This window comes from Alligator sinensis, unplaced genomic scaffold (genome assembly GCF_000455745.1).
Source record: "Alligator sinensis unplaced genomic scaffold, ASM45574v1 scaffold888_1, whole genome shotgun sequence".
Taxonomy (NCBI): domain Eukaryota; kingdom Metazoa; phylum Chordata; order Crocodylia; family Alligatoridae; genus Alligator; species Alligator sinensis.
Window position 1 is genome coordinate 812,829 of NW_005842533.1, and position 9,319 is coordinate 822,147.

The 9,319-nt window shown below is 48.4% G+C and overlaps 1 protein-coding gene across 2 annotated transcripts in view; it reads right to left on the bottom strand.

Annotated features, from left to right (window-relative positions):
• AHCYL2 (adenosylhomocysteinase like 2) overlaps positions 1-9,319 on the bottom strand; it is a 157,872-nt gene that overhangs the window by 147,954 nt on the left and 599 nt on the right. The window lies entirely within an intron of this gene.

Below are 9,319 nucleotides of genomic sequence, written 5' to 3' on the forward strand. Positions count from 1 at the left end.
CCCCCAGGGTAGGGGAGAGCACCACCTCCCTTGGGAGCCCGTTCCAGACCTTGGCCACTCGAACTGTGAAGAAGTTCTTCTAATGTCCAGTCTAAATCTGCTCTCTGCTAGCTTGTGGCCATTATTTCTTGTAACCCCCGGGGGCGCCTTGGTGAATAAAACCTCACCAATGCCCTTCTGTGCCCCCATGATGAACTTATAGGCAGCCACAAGGTCGCCTCTCAACCTTGTCTTGCGGAGGCTGAAAAGGTCCAGTTTCTCTAGTCTCTCCTCGTAGGGCTTGGCCTGCAAGCCCTTAACCATACGAGTGGCCCTTCTCTGGACCCTCTCCAGGTTATCCGCATCCCTCTTGAAGTGCGGCACCCAGAATTGCACGCAGTACTCCAACTGCGGTCTGACCAGCGCCCGATAGAGGGGAAGTATCACCTCCTTGGCTCTGTTCGTCATGCATCTGCTGATGCACGATAAAGTGCCATTGGCTTTTCTGATGGCTTCATCACACTGCCAGTTCATGTTCATCTTGGAGTCCACGAGGACTCCAAGATCCCTTTCCGCTTCTGTGCCTCCAAGCAGGTCATTTCCTAGGCAGTAGGTATGCCGGACATTTTTCCTCCCTAGGTGCAGTACTTTGCATTTCTCCTTGTTGAATTGCATTCTGTTGTTTTCTGCCCATTTGTCCAACCTGTCCAGGTCTGCTTGTAGCTGTTCCCTGCCCTCCGCCGTGTCCACTTCTCCCCACAGCTTTGTGTCATCTGCAAACTTGGACAGAGTACACTTCACTCCCTCGTCCAAATCGCTGATGAAGACATTGAAGAGTATCGGTCCTAGGATACTGGGTTTCGACTAGGAGATTAGGGAAAACGACACATCCCAAAAACCCACAATAAAGCAGATTTCTGGGGCCCCATCCTGCATCGCCAGCCAGCGGACAGCACCCCATTCAGCCTAATGACTCTCCCCTCACCATCCTCTGTGACTCTTTTCAGGAAAAGCTATAAGCTTTGAGTTAGCCGCCTCAACTGGATGCATTTCTCATATTTACCAAAGCATCCTCAAAACACGGTCCTGTCTCATGAGTCATTCCCTCAACTCATGACTTTCCTTTTGCCACCTCCACATAGGCCTAGGAGAGTCCTGGCCCCTGAACTTCCCTTCACCTGCATCACGCAGCAACATGACACTGCTGAGAATCCACTTCTGCTACAACCTTTTTCCAGGACCGTGTCTCTCCATAGTGCTGCAGGGCCTCCCTGGGGTGTCAGCACTCCCAACTCGAGCATATGTACAATGCTCGCCTTCCCGTGCAGAGAGATGCACATGACCATGTCATTCCATCATCCAGCAATTCCCAGGGCTCCACATGCATTTTGGCAGTCGGATCACAATTGTTCTTGGTTACAAAGCCCTCTGTGGAGTTGCACCAGCCTCTACTCGGCTTCTTGTAAAACTAGCTTCATCTCTGGGCCTGCAAATACCTTGGCTTTTGCTGGGAAAGAGCTCTCTCCTTTCCAACCCCAGCTGCCTGAAACAACTTACTTTGTGACTGTGACTTCAATGTGGATTCTGCAGAAGTTTGCACATAGCAAGTTGGACCCAACAGAAAAATTACGACTTTCTGATCAACTTGTGACTTAACTTCCATTACTTGAGCACATGAGAAGTGTGCATTTGAGTAGGAGTGCAGAACAAGAGGGGTTCTGTTCTGGAAATTAGAAGTTTCAAAACCATGCCTACCATGCTAATGTTGTCATTATAATCAGCACGTTTGGCTGCAAAAGGCTTTTAACCACTTGTGTACCACATCACTGAAGTCTGACCAGTTAGATACAGCTGCAGAGCTTTTGGCATGCAGGATATCCAAGTGCAAGTTACAAGAGGACAACATGGAGGACAGCTGCCCTCATGTTTAATACCAAGATGAGAAGCCTTGGAGGCTACTGGTCCCTGCATGCAATGCTCTGCTGCGAGATGAACAGCCAAGACCCTTTCTCTGCTGGGCTCCGATTTCCACAGGCTGTACTTCCATAATGCAACAAAAGACAGCTGCAGTTTATTCTTGCACGCACGTGGCTCCTGAACTCTTTGCCAATGCACGGTTTCACCCGATACCATTTGTACAGCCCAATGAGCATCAAAGGACAAAAAAAACCCAAATCTGTGTTTCTTATACACCCCACAGATCCATGAGAGCAATGCAGTCTACTAATAAAGAAAGAAAAGTGCAGCTCTAAGCTGTTGCTTCAGGGTCTTTGACAGAGATAGTCAATTGAGTTATAACAGCAAGCATCCCCAAATGAGATTTGGTTTCGGAAGTCTTTAACCTAACAGCATTCACACATTTTGAGAACTGCTTGAGGAAATCTAATCGGCGACTCCTCCGTCTTATTTCTGACTCTCCCCACTGGACAGCACCAAACTGGCCTCCAAAAACTCGGAGAGTCTTCAACACAACTCAATAAAGGCACAGTGAATGCAGCGTTTGGTAAATTTGATGTTGGCTCCCTTCACGGTCCTTAATGACATCTGCTAACAGGCGGGAACAGAATTTCTATACAGCTTCAGGGTATAAGTCAAGAAAATTAGAGTTTATTGAACCTTTACTCTTTTTTTTTATATCACTGCCATCAACTGCTCCATCTTTATCTCAATAACGCGACTGCTAACAGGGGCTGGGATGGCTCTCAGGGCTATGACTGTGACAAACCCAGCCCGGGCTAGTAGCAACCGCTATCTAAAGGGCATCCAGAGATGCAAAGTACTCGGTTCACCCTGTCTATCCATGCACTGGAGTAGAGTACTCATGGCTAAAACTTTTCGATGACAAAAGGGGCACCTAATGACCCTATAGATGCCATCACAGCAGAGAACCGCCATCAGAGATGGCTCTTGTAGCTCAAGGCACGTTTGGGGCAAGCTTGCAGTGTGGACGCCTACGGCTCTTCGTGCTACAGGTGAAAGAGGGCTACAGGTGAGAGACTGGCTGGGCACTTGTTCTCCCACACTTTGATTCCCCTTATTTCCCTTATTCTTGGATCTAGTGTGCTTTAGATCATCACCATGATCACCAACCACTGCAGATGAGCAGCCTCCAGTCCACATACAGTAAGACCGGACCTTACTACACAGACTGCCTCTTTTCCATTTTGAGGTGAGGTTTTATTTCTTCCCTTCATCCTTTCTAATACAGTCACCAGTTCTCAGTTTTGATCCACTTGTTCATATCTCAGCTCCCGAAGAGAGAATTCATCTCTAGATCCACAATCACTTTCAGAGACAGCATTAACACAGCAGCTCCTGTCAAATCACTGGCTCCTCTTTCACCTTACTTGTTGGCCTCCAGCTTGAATCTACAGGCCAGTTTCTTATTTAATGTCTTCAAGACTAACATCTTCCTCTTGAATATAACCACCTCTAATCCTGATGCCATGCATTTCTTCTTCTTCCTCCTCTACATGCACTCACAGATTAAACTCGGCTCTCTCCAGTATCATTTATCACCTTAACTTCACACCCAAAGCTCCAAATTGAAACGTCCTGAGCCACCAGCTCTCTTTCTCCCTCTCATCTGCAAGTCCTGCATTGCTACCTTCAGAGCAATGCCACCATTGAAATCTTTATGTATGCTTAGTCCAATCATCTTGCTCTCAATTTCAGGAGCTACTAAATGTTGTAGCAACACATGCACTGGCCTTCAGCCTACTAAAAATAACAAAAATGCCCTCCTAGTTGAACTAGTGATAGCCTGCAACAAGTCCCCATCATACACGCTGCGTTTCACTTCAAATAAATCCACCCTTCCTGTCTTTGCTACCCACTTGCCAGTCATCTTTGTCTTGTGCTGTTAAAAAGTCACTCTCTCTCATTCACAATGCCACCTCTCTCCCCTCCAAACCACCTAACTCACGTCTTCCTTTCTTGCCCCTTTCCTTTTATTTGACGCAGGACATAAAATTATTTGACAACTGATAAACTGCGGATACTCAAAAGACAACTTAAAGGTCAAATACAATTTCCAAGTCTCTGTTACTACCCACAGCCCATCCCTGAGCTACTGGGTGATAACTAAACCAAATCAACTGCAAACTCTAAATTGCAGATAAAACAAAACCACAGAGTTTATACTTCTCTGACAAGGAAGAGAAAAAGATCATGGTTTAACATTTCTGCCTATTTTGGCACAAGTTAGAAATGGCTTCAAATTCCTGGAAAACTGCTAATCTGTCACTAAAAAAATAAAATAAAATGATCACAGGGTTCAGGCACCTTTGCTCATAGCCCATTAACTCATTCCTGCACTGATCTAACATCTGAATGCTTTTGTATTTCACTAGTTTTTTCTTCTCCGCATGTCCCTTTTCCCTTTCTGTCTGGGAGACTCTCAGTACCCCAGGCTACCGTATTGGTCTTTCTACAAAGCTCTGAATGCGTCACACCCAAGATGCTATCTAAAAATAAACTGTGCGCATGCTGAGGGAGATGGACCCAAGTGTATTATACAGCAATGAAAGATTATTGCCTCCAAAGGTAAGATCGTACTAACTAGCATACAAATCACACTCATTATGAGCAGCACTAGGGAATTCAGCCTCAGGGGAAACGTTTATTACCCTGGTGTAACCGATCACTATGGATTAGAACAAAATCGAGCAAATGCCAAATACGAGTGCAGTCAGAAATCTGGAGAAGGATGTGGACTGCTGTATAACAGCAACCATAAATGTGGCAAAAACATTGCACCAAGCAACTGGGTTTAAGGTGAAAAGGCAGCACTTTGACTCGTCCATGCAATAAAATGGAAGTCAAGGTCAGAATCATCGTTTAGACAAGCCACATGAGAGTCATTTATAATCTTAGCCAAACGAAATGCCCAATTGCAGCTCACCAGTCAGGTGATGTGGCAGTCTAGCGAGCACCAGACATTTATCCTGACTGAATCACGCTGCTGAGGATTTTGAGTCGGGGTTGCACTCGGATGAGCGACGTGACTAGGAGATGCACCCAGTTACCGTACAGACCTGAGCCCTGTGTTGTCAGCTCCGTGCCCACTTAGTTTACAGACAAACCCCGCAGCTTGTACTGCCATCAGTACTGCAGAGGCGGTCGAGCTGTGGAAGAGCAAGCTGTGCTCTATTCTGTTCGGCTTAATGAATCAACAGGATTGCCAGCTCAGTTCCGATTCCAGAACCTTTATTTTGATAACGTGAAGCAGCAGAAAGAACACAGCTTGACATTCGCAGAGCAAGCTGTGCTTTCAGCGCTGACGGTTAGAAAAAAGTAACCTTTCTATTTGTTAACTGAGCAAATGCATTATTAATAATAAAACTTTGTGCCTTTCATCTGGAGATCTCAGTGTGGCTTACAAGCATTTAATAAGCCTTACGTGTGAGACAAGTGCAATGCACGTCTGTGCAAGCCATGAGGACAGACTCATTTCATAGAGAAATAGAGGCGCAAGAGTTGCAGGTGCAAAATGAGCTGGGAGTCCTAACTTGCACTCTGCTGCTGGCACCAACAGATCACATCATAGGCACCAACATCCGTTTCCCGATTCTTAATAACCTGATTTATGGACGCCAGCCTTAAGCCTGATCCATAAAGTGATGAACATTCAGCCTCAGCCGAAGTCAATGGGAGCTCACCTAACCAGCGAACTGCAACTGCACAGTGAAATTTGTTAAGACTACAAGCAATTCATGTGACTCGTCCTAATGATTTTTGACCTTTATTCAGTACCTCTGACCATCAGCTGCAAAGTGTCTCGGACCAAATGCTTCAGAGCAGAAGCCCCACAATAAGTGGTTCCTTTGGAAAGCCTGGGCCATACAGGCTGCTTCCTAGATGTCAGAGATGGGGGCTATAACAGTTGTCTAAACCAGGAGCGGGCAAAATGGCAGATCTGGCCAGTAGCTGGACTTGATTTCCCAGTAGCCCCTGCTCACAAGGCTCCTGGCCAGTCCCGTGACAACGCGGGGCTGCAGGACCGGGGCTCTGCCTCATGCTGTCATGTATGTCCCTGTGCTCTCAGGGTCTCCATGGAGCCCGGTCAGGAGCCGCATGGGCAGGGTGCACAGCTGGGCAGGGAGCTGCTCTGGGGCCAGGATCTTGGAGCGGTGACAGCGTGGGGTTGTGGCAGAGCTACTAAAGCATCCACGGGGGCATGCAGGCAGCGCTTCGTGGCTCTGCCCTGCACTGTCACCACCCTGAGATCCCGGGGTCTCCCCAACCACGCCTGTCTTGCTCCCAGCAACAGCCCTATCCCTGTCCCCCGACCGTGTGCCCTGCCCACACGGGTCCCCACTGTGAGGTGTGGGGCAAATGGGCCAGGGTCCCTAGGCAGTAGGGCTGGGTCTGGCGGCAGCAATCAGGAGCTGCTGAAAAATGGAGTCTATCGCAGGCCCAATCTGGCCCGCGAGCCAGACTTTGCCAACCCCTTGTCTAGAGCAAGTTCAAGGACAAATCTTAAAGCTTCAGGTATGAAAAAAGAGTGCTTAACTTGGTTATTGATACTTCCATGAATGCCACAAGTACCAATACAATTAAAATTAAACATGTACATAGGTGTCTGCAGAACCAGAGCCTAAGCATTCACTGTGCCATTTTTTTCAATTGACCAGCTATTACAAGTGTATCAATAAACTGGCGTGACTGTGCACAATCATTAACATTCATCAGTCTGGGTACAAAACCTTCACTCTTATCTAATGAAAAAATTAATTGGTGCCCACCCACCGGATGATAGGTGCAGGGAGAATTTCACAAGACTGAATGGATACGCATACGCGTAACAGGTCTAAACGAAGAGAGTAATCAAGTAAAAGCAGAGCCCTGATTAATTGAAACAAACTCTGAGGTCACCTCCACAGATGAAAAACACAGAGTTTAAGTATATGCAATTTAATGCATGTTAAGACATCCACCAGGAATCCTGAAATGCTTAATGTGTTAGCAAAATAAGACTTAAGCTCCCCTTTAGGGTTGACATGACCTGCTAAGAGAAGTAGTTTGTACATGTTCTTTCACAACATTTGATGAAGTGAGCTTTAGCCCACGAAAGCTGGTGTTGAGAGCCAGCCAGGGATTTAATAGCAGCCTTCAACTGCCTGCAGGGTGGTTCAAAAGAGGATGGAGCTGGATTGTTCTCAGTGGGGGCAGATGACAGGACAAGGAGCAATGGGCTCAAGTTGCAGCATGGGAAGTTGAGGTTAGATATTAGGAAGAATTTTCTCACCAGGAGGGTGGTGAAACACTCAGACAGGTTACCCAGAAAGGTTGGTGGAAGCTCCATCCTTGGAGGTTTTCAAAACCCAGCTAGACAAAACTTTGGCTGGGATGATCTACTTGGGGATGGTCTTGATTTGAGTGGGTGGTTGGACCAGATGTGACCTCCTGAGGTCCCTTCTATAACCATCGTTTTCTATGATAGTAAGTTGGTGTATATACTCCTCCCCCCCCCCCAACAAAAGCTTGTGTTGAGAGAGAGATAGTAGGCTGGTGTAAACACACGCACACTCCCCGCCCTACCTACTTTGGTTAGTTATAAACTGGAAATCTACCCTGCCTTCTACTTGACAGGTCTACTTCTACAGTGACCTGTTCACACACTAGAAGCACAGCTTACTTCATCCATCCTAGGATTTCGACATGCATTCACTAAGACATTTACAACAGTTTCCCTCCCTAGCCTTCCAATCAAGACAAGCCTGGAAAGTCTTAAAACCACAGGAATTTTACATTTATTATTCTACGCTGCCTTACAAGGGGTACGCATTTGCTTTTATATTTATTGCTGTACCATGCGAGCCCTGGATAGCTTGTGCACAGGCAATTTTTCAGGTGCTGGTTTCATAACAATTAAAAAAAAAACCTGTGCTTAAATCTACTGTTTCTTCTCTCAGGGCAGTGAGGAAAGTAATCCTGGATTTGTCAACCTGGTAAAATGAACCTTTAGGGCACAGGAACAAAGCACAAGCTGAACTCGCTGGAAAGCAGCAGCATCATCGAGCAGAAGGAACAGCATGTTCTACCAGACACCCGCGTTCGACACATCTCGCTTCCAATAACAACCGCACAGACTGACAGTCCCCAACACTAGGCAATGGGGACAGACTGGGGGGGATTAGCAGCTCCTTGGGCATAATCTGTGCTCCGACTGCAGCTCCCCCAAAGCTCAGCGCCGTTTGTTCTTGCATCAGGCCCTGTCGAGTGAGGCTAGGGGGAAAAAGGCAGAGCCCTTTACAATGATCCCTGTAGCATCCCTCACCACCCACAGCAGTCCTCCTGCTCCTGATGCATTTAAAGAGTCTAAATATGCCATCGTTTTGTGGCAGGGGGGGCCCGCCCCCGCAGTACAACCCTGCCACTATGCCCATCCTGTTATCAACCAAGTCATGGTTTCAGGAAGAGAGTATGTAGAAAAACGAGTGTCCTTTTAATGATGGACTCCCAAGGAGGGGACAGAGAAGAAAAAGGCGACTTTGCTTTCTAACAGAGCTGACCACTACAGAAGGCGATAGGGTGGGACATCAGATAACAGATCCCGGACTCTCCTCTGCGGGTGGGAGGATCTCGGGGAGGCATGCAGAGGACTCCCTGGGTTTGAAATTAGGAGCCTCACCCAAGATCACTCTCCAAGGACAGGCAAGTGCACCAGCTTCTTCTGGTCCTTCCACAGACCTATCTGGTGGGACAGGCTGCAAGCAAGGGCTCTCCAGCTGGGACCTCTCTCCCACAGAAAAGGAGATTTTTGGACCAAATCAAGTCCATGTCCTAACAGGGTGCATGGCTGAGCTATAAGCCCCTGCACAGATCCGCTTGGGAGGCAGGCGGGCCGGTCCTCACCCATGGTGGTGACCCGCAGCACTGGAGGGGACACACACACAGCAACCATGGACAGACACCCCTGGGGCTTCCCCAAGGCGCCCCACATGCCAGGGCAACCCCCAGACCCTCACCCAAGAGAGCAGCTTCTGCCTGGTGGGGGGGGGGGGGGGCTCTCCACCTGAGCGACCCCCGCTCTGTGGAGCCACCCTCCCTCCTCCCCAGAGTGGGTCCACCCTGAGGGGCAGAGCCTGGGGCATGGACAGGGTCCCCATCACTGCCGGGGGGGGGGAGCACCCATGAGGTGCCCCCAAATTGTGCAGAATGGGGAGCCCTCATCCCTGGGGGCCCCCAAATTGTGCAGAATGGGGAGCCCTCAACCTGGGGGGACCCCTCACCCTGGGGGACCCCACATTGTGCAGAATGGGGAGCCCTCATCCCTGGGGGCCCCCAAATTGTATTGAATGGGGAGCCCTGACCCCGGGGGACCCCAAATTGTATT